Here is a 14,043-nt window from a genome sequence, read left to right as displayed (position 1 = left end):
TTCTGAAAATATTTGATTCAAAGAAGACGGATTACGGCCTATAGAAAATTACCCCACGTCCTACAGCTAAGTGATGTACCTCAAAAGATAATAAAAAAATAATATAAGAATATGGCATACTTCCGAACGCCATCCTTACTGTCTGGCATACAAAAAAAATGCTATGAAAATTCTTTCAGGCGCAATATAATTAATATACAGAATATGTTCTATTTCATGACGTCCGTTTGACTATGGATGTTGTCAGGCGTGTACATGCACACTTTTAAAAATACTTATAAAATATATCACAATAAGAACAAACGTGGCTCGACTTGGATTATGGTAATAGTAATACTCCCCACACCGATTTCAGTGACGGTGGCCAGTTTCATTGAAACCAGGCCCAGTTACGTAGGAGTAATTTTATAGTGCCCAAATGTGTGCGCAGTTCACAAGAGCCCTCTCTATTCCTTCACTCTCATAACCCAGTGGGACGGTTCTTCTCGCCGGGTTAGTTCCCGAACCGGTGGTAGGCAACATGTAGTTCAACGTTCTGAAAATATTTGATTCAAAGAAGACGGATTACGGCCTATAGAAAATTACCCCACGTCCTACAGCAAAGTGATGTACCTCAAAAGATAATAAAAAAATAATATAAGAATATGGCATACTTCCGAACGCCATCCTTACTGTCTGGCATACAAAAAAAATGCTATGAAAATTCTTTCAGGCGCAATTTAATGTACTTAAATACTAATAAAACTAATAAATAATAACAATAATGTAATAAATAATGACATTAAAATAAGAAATAAAATATGTACACTGGCCCATAGAAATTACCCTACATTCTAAAGAAAAATGAAGAACCTTAAAACATAATAAAAAGAAAAAAATGCTATGAATATAGTTTCAGGAGCAATATAATATACCTTAATACTAATAAAACTAATAATATGAAAAATGACATTTAAAAAAGGAAATATAAGATCAATAAAAATATAAATAGAAGTTTTATACTTAGACTGGTCTATTAAATACGTTTTAGGGTTCCGTAGTTTACAGTTCCTTCATACTAATAATGTATGTGTTTAAGAGCGTGGCTCTCGACTCGGAGGTCGTGGGTTCGATTCCCACATTAGAAACATGCTATTTCCAAGTTTGGTTAAAAACAATACAGGCTGATAACCTGATTGTCTGACAAGTAAGATGATCCATGCATCGGATGGGCATGTAAAAATTCCTCCCTGTAAAAGGTCCTGCGCCTGATCTCGATAGTGTCCGTTACACGACTGGCGAGAGATCAGTGTTCCGTCCCACTGGGTTATGAGAGTGAAGGAATAGAGAGGGCTCTTGTGAACTGCGCACACATTTGGGCACTATAAAATTACTCCTACGTAACTGGGCCTGGTTTCAATGAAACTGGCCACCGTCACTGAAATCGGTGTGGGGAGTATTACTATTACCATAATCCAAGTCGAGCCACGTTTGTTCTTATTGTAATATATTTTATAAGTATTTTTAAAAGTGTGCATGTACACGCCTGACAACATCCATAGTCAAACGGACGTCATGAAATAGAACATATTCTGTATATTAATTATATTGCGCCTGAAAGAATTTTCATTGCATTTTTTTGTATGTCAGACAGTAAGGATAGCGTTCGGAAGTATGCCATATTTTTATATATTTTTTTAATTATCTTTTGAGGTACGTCGCTTTTCTGTAGGACGTGGGGCAATTTTAATCCTTCTTCTTTATTCAGAAATAAAACAATTTTTTATTTTTTTATTTTTTTTTATACTTACTTAAGTTTTTTTTTGTTGGATGTATAATACTAAACTTAGATCACATACCAGATTTCAGCTTTCTACCACTACAGGGAGTAGCCAAACATTTTGATGATCATCAGTGTTGACACACTGAGTCAGTAATAATATGTCAGTGACGAAATCGGTGTATTTAATTATTATTGACATCATATTCTGAGAATCTGGCGGCACGGCAGTGCCCCAGCCAAGCTTTTTATTAGCAAATCATATTCTGAGAATCTGGCGGCACGGCAGGGCCCCAGCCAAGCTTTTTATTAGCAAAGGCACGGCCGTACCATACTTTTCTCGAAGCGGTTCGCGGCTATTGCACACCCCCTTTATCTTCGATGTTAACAAAGCTAGGGATTTAGAATTTCGGTCACTAGTTGCAAGTATTAAGACTAGCTTAACCTCCAAATTGAATGAAATAATTTCGATAAATAGTTTAATAGTTACGGATGGTCAAAGTTACTACATTTTGTCACTCACTGACTGACAGATCATCAAAATTCTAAGGTATTTCTAGCAGACTTAGAACCTTGAAATTTGGTACCCGAATAGGTCTTTATTCACAATGAAAGGAAAACTTATGAAACCGGCCAAGTGCGAGTCGGTCTGGCGTACATAGGGTTCCGTACCGTGAATTTGTATGGGAGCCACCCTTAAATAATATTTTTATTACTAATTATTAAAGTTAAAATAGTTGAGTATTTTTTGATATTTTCAAAAATTTCACTGTTACCATTGTGGATATAGAGCAAAAAAGGGGTTTTATAACGACACCAGAAATACATAATTTGTGAAAATTGCAACTATCTAGCTATTGTGGTTCTCGATATCCAGCCTGGTGACATACGGATGGACGACGGACAAACAGCGAAGACTTATTAATAATAGGGTCCCGTTTTCATCCTTTGGGCAGGGAAACCTAAAAATTGAAAAATAATAGAAAAATATAATACTTTATCAAATGCAAGAAAATATTTTTATGTGTGTAACTGCATGAACAGTATGAGTTTCGATTGCATATTTGTTTTACGTACAAAAGGCTTTTATGTACTTAATCAAATAGTATTAATTAAATAAATAATAGTATTAACAACGTTAACAATGAAATAATAATTAAATTCATACCCATCATTCTTCTCGACGCCAAACGAGAACTTTACAACTCGTTAAATCTTACGTGGAACCAAAATTGGAATACCGAAACCTCTAAATTGCATTATTTTAGACGAGATGGTTTAAAAGGTGAAAACAAATATACATTAAAATTTAACAGAAAAGACCAATGTGTATTAACGCGTCTGAGAATAGGCCATACCAACGCATTTCATGTACATTATAATATCACGAAAAGCACTCCTAAGACTTGTCTTAGATGTAGCTCACCATTCTCAGTCAAACATGATTTATTTGAATGTACAAATTATATTTCTGAAAGACAAATGTTTAACCTTAATAGTGACAGATATCTTGTATTAAGTGATCCTGATGTGTGTTGTAATGTTCTACGATTCCTAAAGTTTTGTAATATTTATACTTTGATTTAAATTGATGTAATTTTTCTTGTGGTCGCTGATAACCTTGTTGTTCTAAGCAACCTTAAATAAATGGAAAAAAAATAATAATAATAAAATTCGATTAAAATATAAATGTAATCAGTACACTCCGTACTCGCTCGATATATGGGAGTTTTAAGTTATCACATGAAATAAGGTGTGCACCTTTCTTGCGAGGAACGTCGAGACGCTTAGATCAGTACTGCTATGTGTTCAACGGTAATGCTAAAAATGATCACCTTCATAAAGTCAATAATTATATATGAATATGATAATCGACTCGGAACTCAGATATATTTACGTAATGTTGTCCACCTTTAGAACTAACGAAGCCTGAAAGAAAAAATATAAAGTAGATAGAGAATGAGTGCTAAGCTAAGTACAGAAAAGTTATAACGTGACTTGAAAAGAAAAAAAAATAACCTTAAAAAAATGAAATCCCACCAAAACGTGAAATGCAAAAGGAGCCAAGCAAAATATTGCATAGCCATTCAATACTTATGTCGTAAAAAGTTTTCAGATCACATTCAAGCCAAGCCTTCAACTTATTTTGTAATTTAAATCAACATTCAGTAATCGTATCAATAGATTTAATTATTTTATGATTATTATAGTGGCTTGGCATCATTGCCAAGCCACTATAATAATTATAAAATAAAGAATTTAAATAAAAAAAATTAAAATAAAAAGTAAAAAGCACTAGAGAAATAATCAGAGACTAATTGGATTTATTGGGTACCATCGGCCACATACGTCGTTACAATATACTAAAATACTTTACGCTTGCCATCTGTGTAAGTATGAACTCCTCCAAATATGCACTTTTATATTTGTTTCTTTTGTGCTCATTGCCAGGCCACTATAATAATTATAAAATAAAGAAATCTATTGATACGATTACTGAATGTTGATTTAAATTACAAAATAAGTTGAAGGCTTGGCTTGAATGTGATCTGAAAACTTTTTACGACAGAAGTATTGAATGGGTATGCAATATTTTGTTTGCTCCTTTTATATTTCATGTTTTGGATGGATATGAACTATCTGGTACATCGGAAACCAACTCAATCAATGTTAAAAAAAACGACGAAACACTTCAAGAAAAGGTAGGTAGTGACTAGTGCCCTTGCGCTTCGCTTGGCTCGTTTCGGCGGGTGATATTAATTTATTTACTGTGCGTTAGACCACCTCGCCGTTTTTAGTAGCGAATTGATGAAAGACAAACATATTGAAAGGCCGTTGCCATTATATTAATTAATATTTAATCGATATTTAATAAATAATAACGCATAAAAATTGCAACACGCTTTAGTTCATTATTACCAACGGCTAGCGGATATAGAAACAGTAGGAAACACTTTGACCCCATGGTTTCTATTGTTATATTATATTGCGAAATAGAAAAATTAAATGAATTCCATAATTGTTATCTTGTTTACAAAGCGTTTCTGCATTCATCTAAAACGTTATCAAGGGCTCAGGCATATTTAACCCTCGGTTGGTCACGTGGGGTCTTTAAAAGCCCGGAGTTTGCGAAAACGTAAAAAAACTATATTTAAATTAATCGTAGCAAATCCTATCTTTAGGTAGCTTCTTAAAAGGAATTATATTTCAATATAATCGCCACTCGTCTGAACTCACGTGCATGTGTTGTGTGTTACAGATGTGTTTATTCACGCTGGGGTCTTTGAAGACCCCAGGTGACCAACCGCGTCACTATATTTGATTTATTATTTCCATACAGTTTTCACACCGAAATGGATTTCTTTTGTGATTTTCATTATATTTTATTAATAAATCAATAAAAATCATCGTGTGTTGGTTCTTATTGCTTTATGTCGTTTAGAAGAAGCTTTAGACGCACTTTTCCAAAAATGCATATTTTGCTACCTAGACCGAAATGATGACTATTATTTTTTGTGATGATGAGAAAGTAATTATTGGTATATTTACCATACATCTTAAGTATTAGATGAGGAAAAATATATAAAATATAGTAGGTTTTGATGCTGAAAATTTGTCAATGTCTAACATTCAATAGTTTGTATGTTATTTGGACTTAGCTTTTTAAATTTCAGGCGAAGTTATAGGAAATTTAACTGTTATTTCAGTTATCCACATGTTTTACTACAGTTTAAAAATAATTTTGATTTTTTTTCAATTTTCCAATGTTACGGTCTCCAGCTGAAATTTTTTGACTTGTATTTTTACATTGTGTGTTTAGGTTAATAATCTTCAAAATATTATTAATTTTTTGATTGAATCTGATTATTATTGAATTATTTAATAATAATATACATAAATGGTGAAGAAATATATAAATTTATGCAATTTTTATGTCATTTAATTTTCGAGCTTTCAAAGACCCCAGGTGACCAACGGCGTTATTTTAAAAGCGCGAGGGTTAAAAAAAACTGGAAAACCTCGTAGAAATGGTTTATAAACTTTGATATTCTATAACATTGTAATCCCACAATCATGTTTTTTACATGAGTTAGATCTGTTGCCCGATCCTAATACATCGAATGTCTGTGACCTGAGTAAGGGCGAAATACTTTATATTATGGCAAAGAAACGTTTGCCGGGACAGCTAGTAATATTATAAAACAAAGACGCTTTTTTCCCTCATGTCCTACATACGTGTTAGGCCGTCTACTCAAGAGTAGTACACGGCGTAACATTGTGGTCCACGAGAATTTTATACAGAGTGTAACAAAAAATAAGTGATAACACTTTAGGGTGTGTACGTGTTCCTTGTAGAGAGCTCATTGTGAAAGTGGCAGCGCTGAAAGACCAAAATTTTTTTTCACTTTTGTATGGGGAAACTCGTGACGCTCGGACCCTTGCCCATACAAAAGTGAAAAAAAAAATTCGTCTTTCAGAACTGCTACTTTCACAGTGAGCTCTCTACAAGGAACATGTACACACCCTAAAGTATTATCACTTATTTTTGTTACACACTGTATAAGTATAAGATTTCAACCGAAACATTAAGTACTATATAATTTCATGCGCCTGGGCGAAAAAAATAGCAAAATATTAAGTCCTGAATATTGCCTAAAATATTATTAAGGTGGGATTCACCAATCACACAATAATAATTAACTTCGTTCTATAAAACTTAGTTCCGATCGAAGCCCTATATATAATACCCTGGGATATGCCTTGGTGCAATTATACTTTTTGGTATCTAGCATATTGTGTTCATATTACTTAAAAAAAGTGAAAATTACTTTAATGTTTTTGTTACAAAAGAGTTTTTTCGATATCAAAGAGTTTTTTCAAGTATCCCGAGAGAATCATTATCAAGTCACCGCTTTTCTAAACATGTTATCAAATTCGGGTTTATAACCTACACAACAATAATAAAGAACTAGATGTCCCGCGCGGCTTCGCCCGCGTAAATTAGGAATTTTACAGAAACCGTACATTTTCGCATAAAAAATAGCTATACTCCCTTCACGTGGTCTAGTCTATAGTAGTTCGTGAGATCAACCCTTTCTAATATATCCCCCGTTTTTCCCACATTTTCCTGAGTTTCTTCGGTCGTATTAGTCTTAGCGTGATAATATATAGCCTTACTCGATAAATGAGCTATCTAACACTGAAATAAGTTTTTAAATCAGACCTGTAATTCCTGATATTAGCGCGTTCAAGCAAACATACTCTTCAGGTTTAAAATATTAAGTATAGATAGATTTTTTTTTAATTATCGCTTAACAAACTCGAGTCTCGATCTAAAAGAAGAATGAAAAGTACCAATAACAGGGTCATAATCATGGGACGATGCATGGTATAATATGGTAGTGATGATGATGATGAATGTAATTTGCATAGTAGCATATGCTTTCCGTTCTTGAAATAACGCCGAAACTCCCAAACTTGTATTCATTAAGAATCAGGAGTTCTCTCAGCACCTTCCGAACCACGGTATACCACCAGGTATACCTCGGTACAAAATCTTACTTGTTGGTAGCATATGCTTAGAATACTTCTCACGAAACCGAAGTCACCACATGTTTCCCTATAAATTTTGAGGAGTTCCCTCGATTACTTATGGATCCTTCATCAGATCATAACTTTTGTGAATATAATACCAAATTGGGACGATACCCTATATATCAAAAGAAAAAAAATGAAAATCGATTAATAAACGGCGGAGTAATCGTTGAAGATAAAAAAACGAACATAACACCTCCATTTCGAAAATCGGTTAAAATAGTAGCCTATGTGTTATTTTGATGTATAAGCTATAATATTATTGTAAAGTTTCATTAAAATCTGTTCTGTAGTTTTTGCGTGAAAGAGTAACAAACATCCACACATCCACACATCCATACATCCAAACAAACTTTCGCCTTTATAATATTAGTAGGAGTAGGATTAGTAGGATTTTGAAAAACGGGCCATAAACAGCTAAGAAAACATAAACTCTTCCTATTTGAAAAGTAGGTTAAAAAAGTATTTAAGATGTTGAACGGGGAAATCGGGCCAGCTTATTCAGAGATTAGCCTGTACAAACAGATAAACAGACAAACAGACAGAGAAACAAACATTTTAAAAGCAGTTGAGATGTGTTCTACTACACTTTTAAGATGCTCTAACTCGTTTTTATTAGGGTTACGGGTGAAAACAGGACCCTATTACTGAGACTTCGATGTCTGTCCGTCTGTCTGTCTGTCTGTCTCCAGGCTGTATCTCAAGAACCGCTTGACTTCTGAAATTTTCACAGATTGTGTATTTCTGTTGCCGCTATAACAACAAATAGGTACTAAAAACAAAATAGAATTAATATTTAAGGGGTCCCATACAACAAACGTGATTTTTGGGGCCCTTTTTGCTCGTAATCAATAAGGGGAACATAATATAGGCACTTGAAATATTACTTTAATAATTAGTTATTATATTAAAATAAAATAATAAATAAAATAAGAAATACCATACAAAAATATATATTTTTTTTGTTACCGACTTCCAAAAAGGAGGAGGTTATACGTTCGGCTGTATGTATCTTTTTTTTTTTGTATGTTCAACGATAACTCAGCCGTTTGTTATCCGATTTTCAAAATTCTTTTTGTGTTGTACAGGGTTTAACTCGAATTTGGTACCATGTTCACAAAAGTGGTGATCTGATGATGGAATCCTGGAGGAATCGAGGGGACTCCTTGAAATTTGTATGGAAACATATAGTGATTTTAATTTTTTCTGAAGCATTCAAGGTAAACGCTACCAAAAAGTAAGATTTCGCACCAGGTTATACCCTGGATCCGAAGGTACCCAACAGAACTTTTGAATCCTTATAGATACAGGTTCGGGAATTTCGGCGTTGTTTAAACAACTGAAAGCATAAGCCAACACATCAATTTATTTGATCATCATCATCAAAATCATAATTATGCCATGGGTCATCACATTATGACCCAATTACTGATGCTTTTCGTGATATTTTGCATCGAAGCAGATGTTTTTGATGATTATTTCGCTGTTTGTGGACCGATTTTCAAAATTCTTGTGTTATTGTATAGGGTATAATCTTAATTTTGTATAATAATTACGAAAGTGGTGAGCTGATGATGGGGTCTATGAGCAATCGAGAGAAATCCTTGGAATTTATCAAAAAACTCATAGTGGTTAATTAAAATGTTGTTTCTAGTAACTTAAACATATGTTACGAATAAGAGAAAGTTCATACGATGGTGTCTCTTGGTCCAAAGGCACTGAACAGAACTCCTGAACCTTTAAATATAAAAGTTTTTAAATTGCAGCATTGCTTAGATAACTGCAAGCATTTACCACAATTTCGCTTACAGTACATAATGTGAATAGTTAACATTCGTAGAGTTCGTCATGTATAATGCACGCTGTATAGTGTACAGCTTATTAAATAAGGGAAATAATAAAACAAGCGAATAAAAAATTACTTTGCGACTGATGATGAACATAATGGTTTTATTATCATGAGCGGTATGAATTTGAGTAAAGCGAAAAATAAACTAAACTAACGATTATATTGATTTATAATAAAATCCAGAACAAGCTTACAAAAAGTGGATTGTGATTAATCTATTTCAGATATTATTTTCTATCCGAGCGACTATATTACTAACGGCTGTTCCCAATATTTGATCTATCTCTGGTTTTGCCCTACTAGAGATAGGAATAGCTCACATTACGGCCATTCCCAATATTTGATCTATCTCTGGTTTTGCCCTACTAGAGATAGGAATAGCTCACAATTGACATAAAAGATATGTCTCTAATGTCTAATGTGAGCTATTCCTATCTCTAATAGGGCAAAACCAGAGATATATCAAATATTGGGAACGGCCGTTAGACATTAGAGACATATTTTATGTCAATTGTGAGCTATTCCTATCTCTAGTAGGGCAAAACCAGAGATAGGTCAAATATTGGGAACGGCCGTAAGTGAGCGACTGGAAATACATAGCGGGCAACTTTATATTATAAGTTTTGATACGTGTTTTAATGAAAACTGCAGATTGTTAAATGCGCGCAAATTCGAATGCGACTGATTGCGACCGACCGACTGAATACGACTTTTTTGGGTTAGGTTAGATGGCTAAGGCGGGGAGCGTAGCGCAGCGAAGCTCCCGCCTTAGCCACCGTGGTTATTTTTTTGTGAACCACCCAGAAGAACCGTAGTTTCACAATTGAAGCCAGTTGTTTTTTTTTTGGTATAGGTCGCAATTAAAACTAACCTAACCTTAATTAAAATTACGAAAATTTCGTGATTAAAATTACGAAAATTTCAAAGGTGAGTAGCTCCAAAACGGGTGGGCTCCTGTGTGTGGGGTTCCCTACTCCTCTATTATGGAGCAGGCTGTAGATGAAGATGATTATGATCGATTATAAAGTGCATCTAAACTTCGCATTGGATTGGATTTCAATTCTTTTTTAAGGCGAACAATTAGCCAATAGGAAAATGGCCCCATTTTTAACATGTATGTTTTTGGTGGGATTATTATTACTAGAGATCGCCCAATGGTCGAAATTCAACCTTACTTGCAACGACATTAGGACCATTAGGACTGCTACCTATATTTTGTAAAAAATATTGACTTCATCATAGATTTTTTCAATTCTTGTCTCTGGGACTCAGCTGATCTTAGACTGGCCGTTTAAGCATTGTCTAATAGTATCTAAAATTAGATAAAAAAACAATAATCCATCTTCAATTTGTCAACTTGTTGTCAACCCATATATATTTTGCTATCGATAGTATAGTCCGTTCGAGTTCTTTTACCTCAGTTTCTATAAGAAATAAATAATATGCAACTTTGACAGATTTGTATTTCAAATTAGGTATCATAAATTTTGGTGACGATTGAAAAGTAGATACACATTTTCTTTTGGAATGATTTTTCAATCGTCGGATATGTTATGACATGAGGTTCTTATAGGGGTAAATAATATACACATAACACATTATAAAGTTACTTATTTATTACTCAGGTAAAATCTATCTGGTAAATCAGCCCTTACATTGAAAGCAAACGTTGAAAGTAAACAACACACAGAGAATATTATATTTTATTCTTAAATTAAATACATATCATAAAATATCATAATATTTTTTATTACAATTATTTTTAACCGACTTCCAAACAGGAGGAGTCTAGACGTTCGGCTGTGGATATATTTTTTATGTATGTTCAACGATTACTCCGCCGTTTATGAACCGATTATCAAAATTTTTCTTTTGTTGTACATTGTATTGTTCCGAGTAGGTATCATGTTCACAAAAGTGGTGGTCTGGTGATGGAAACCATGAGAAATCGAGGTGACTCCTTGATATTCAAATGGGAACATATAGTCCCAGAAAACGTTCAAAATTTTTCGATTAATAAATTTAAAAAAGTAGTCAAAGAACGTTTTGTGCCAAAGCCTATTATAAGGTCAATGATTTCATAAACGATGGCACATCTTGGGAGTAGAATGCTGAATGACTGCTTGCAAGGCTACTTCTACATGACTTACAATTATTATTACTTACCTGACTAACATAAAATTGAAACTAACATCCTGTAATATATTTTACTACATAATATATGTAAGAATAAGTAATATTTACATAATATATTATTATAAAATAAAACTAAAAAACAACATTATTGTTTTATTATATGTAGTTTTTATTTCCTACCAAATATTATTGTATATCGTAATCAATAAACTAAAATGTATTATATATATTTCATTTTCTAATTTGCGTTTAATACCTTGTCCTTACCTACAATCAATACTAACTAACAAAATAAATATTAAATGGTATAAATACTGTAACCTACAATTAACTTTTCGCTATATTAAACATAAAACTATTTACAAACTTAAACTTAGTCACTACTATAATAGTTTCTTTAATATCTATTTAAAATCACTCATACATCTACTTTTTTACTTATCTAAAGTTATATATTTGCATGCTATATTAGGTAAAATAAGACACCTATGCCACAGTAGTTTCTTTAAATTATTCATGATAAACTTTTATAATATAATGTTGCAAATACTTAATAATACTTTTACAATCGCTGACGGATACAGCGTAATTGAATTGCTACTCATTCTAATGATTTGTATAATAATTATCAATGGCAGCTATTAGTGTGTACTACCAGAATGTTCGTGGGCTACGTACGAAAACAAATACACTTTATCGTAACGTGTGCCTAAACTCGTACGACATTATCATATTCACAAAAACATGGCTAGTTGATAGTATCCTAGATAGTGAACTCTTTGACGATCGATATATCGTTTGGAGGCGCGACCGAGATTACTGTCGTACTTCTCAGCTACTAGGTGGTGGCGTCCTGATTGCAGCCAAGCGTGAGCTGGTCGTCATAGGTCGACCGAGTTGGGGCAGCACTGCTGAAGACATCTGGCTAACACTAGTACTCAGAAAGTCTCGCCCGTCTGTCACATACAGCCTACATATATGTGCGTTATACCTTTGTAAGGAAAATCAAGGTAACTCGTATAATACACAGTTACTTAACTTTACTAACAACCTTAATCTATTGAGTCGAAATTAAACAAAATAAATTGGGTGGAATTCCTTTCTGATAAGTCACTTGACAGTGCTGTTACAAAATTTTACGATAAACTATATGAATTAAGAGATAGATATATACCACGTAAGTCGCGTAAACAAATGTCACATCCGGATGTGACACACACATTAAAGCAGAGCTGTACCAGGGGGGATGCATCCCCCCTGGTACAGCTCTGCTTTAATCAAAATCCTCAATGAAAAATATAAATTTCATCGGAAATTTAAAACTTATGGCAACGTTGCTGACTATTACTCCTTTTCATTGTTACGTAGTAGGGCTACAGAATTAGAAAAATCTTGCTTTGAGACCTACATGGATAAAATCGAAGCGTCAATAATTAAAAATCCAAAGCACTTCTGGTCGTATATCAATAGTAAAAGAAGTAAGGGTACTTTTCCCAAAATTATGTATTACGGCGAAACATCGTCTGACAAGGGTGAAATAATATGTGATCTATTCTCTGAATATTTTCACTCAACATTTTTAGAACCTACCCTAAACTCTAATGATCCACAACCTAGTGACGTTGATACTATCGCATGTATCAGTTCGATTGAAGTGGATAAAACTTATGTTTTAAAGTTACTCAAATCTCTAGACCTCTCAAAATCTGGCGGGCCTGACCTTATACCACCTGTTTTTATAGTTAACTGTGCGAGTAGCCTAGTTGAGCCAATTTGTATACTTTTTAAAAGATCTCTTTCTCAAGGTTTGGTTCCAAAAATATGGAAAGCTGCATTTGTCTCACCTGTGTTAAAAAAGGGGAATAGATCTGATGTAACTAACTACCGCCCGATTTCTAAAATCTGTCTGTTCTCTAAGATTCTTGAACGTGTAGTTTACAGTCAAATGTATGAGGCCATGAAAAGTGATTTTGGTGATGAACTACATGGCTTTCTTCGGAAGCGTTCAACCACGTCTAACTTGGTGCTATCCCACGACTTTATATCTAACGGCATGGATCAGCGTGAGCAAGTCGACGTGATCTATACTGATTATAGCAAATGCTTTGATCGTATAGATCACCGATTGCTGCTAATGAAGCTATACTCTAAGGGTATTCACGGTGATTTGTACAGATGGTTATGCTCTTATATTGACAATCGCACTCAGGCTGTAGTGCTTCAAAGATATACATCTGGTTGGAAATCTGTGCCTTCTGGCGTGCCACAGGGTTCGATCCTTGGTCCTCTTTTATTTCTCTTATTTATTGCGGATGTTAAACGATGTTTTATGTATTCATATATTTTACTATTTGCGGATGATATGAAAATTCACAAAATCATCAAAAGCATTTCTGACAGTTACTTACTCCAAAGTGACCTTAATAGATTTGAAGATTATTGCTATCGCAATAAACTTCAATTAAATGTATCAAAATGTTTTTATGTTACTTACACACGACAGAAACAACCAATTGATTCTAAATATACTCTGGATAATCAATTCATAACTAAAGTTAATAGCATTAGGGACCTAGGTATTATCTTCGACAGCAAGCTTCTATTTGACCAACACATTGACCATATCGTAAAAAATGCTAATAAAGCACTCGGCTTTATTATGAGACAGTCTGCTAGCTTCCGATCGATTAAGACTATCAAAATC

This window comes from Aricia agestis, chromosome 4 (genome assembly GCF_905147365.1).
Source record: "Aricia agestis chromosome 4, ilAriAges1.1, whole genome shotgun sequence".
NCBI lineage: Eukaryota > Metazoa > Arthropoda > Insecta > Lepidoptera > Lycaenidae > Aricia > Aricia agestis.
This window is presented reverse-complemented; position numbering follows the sequence as displayed.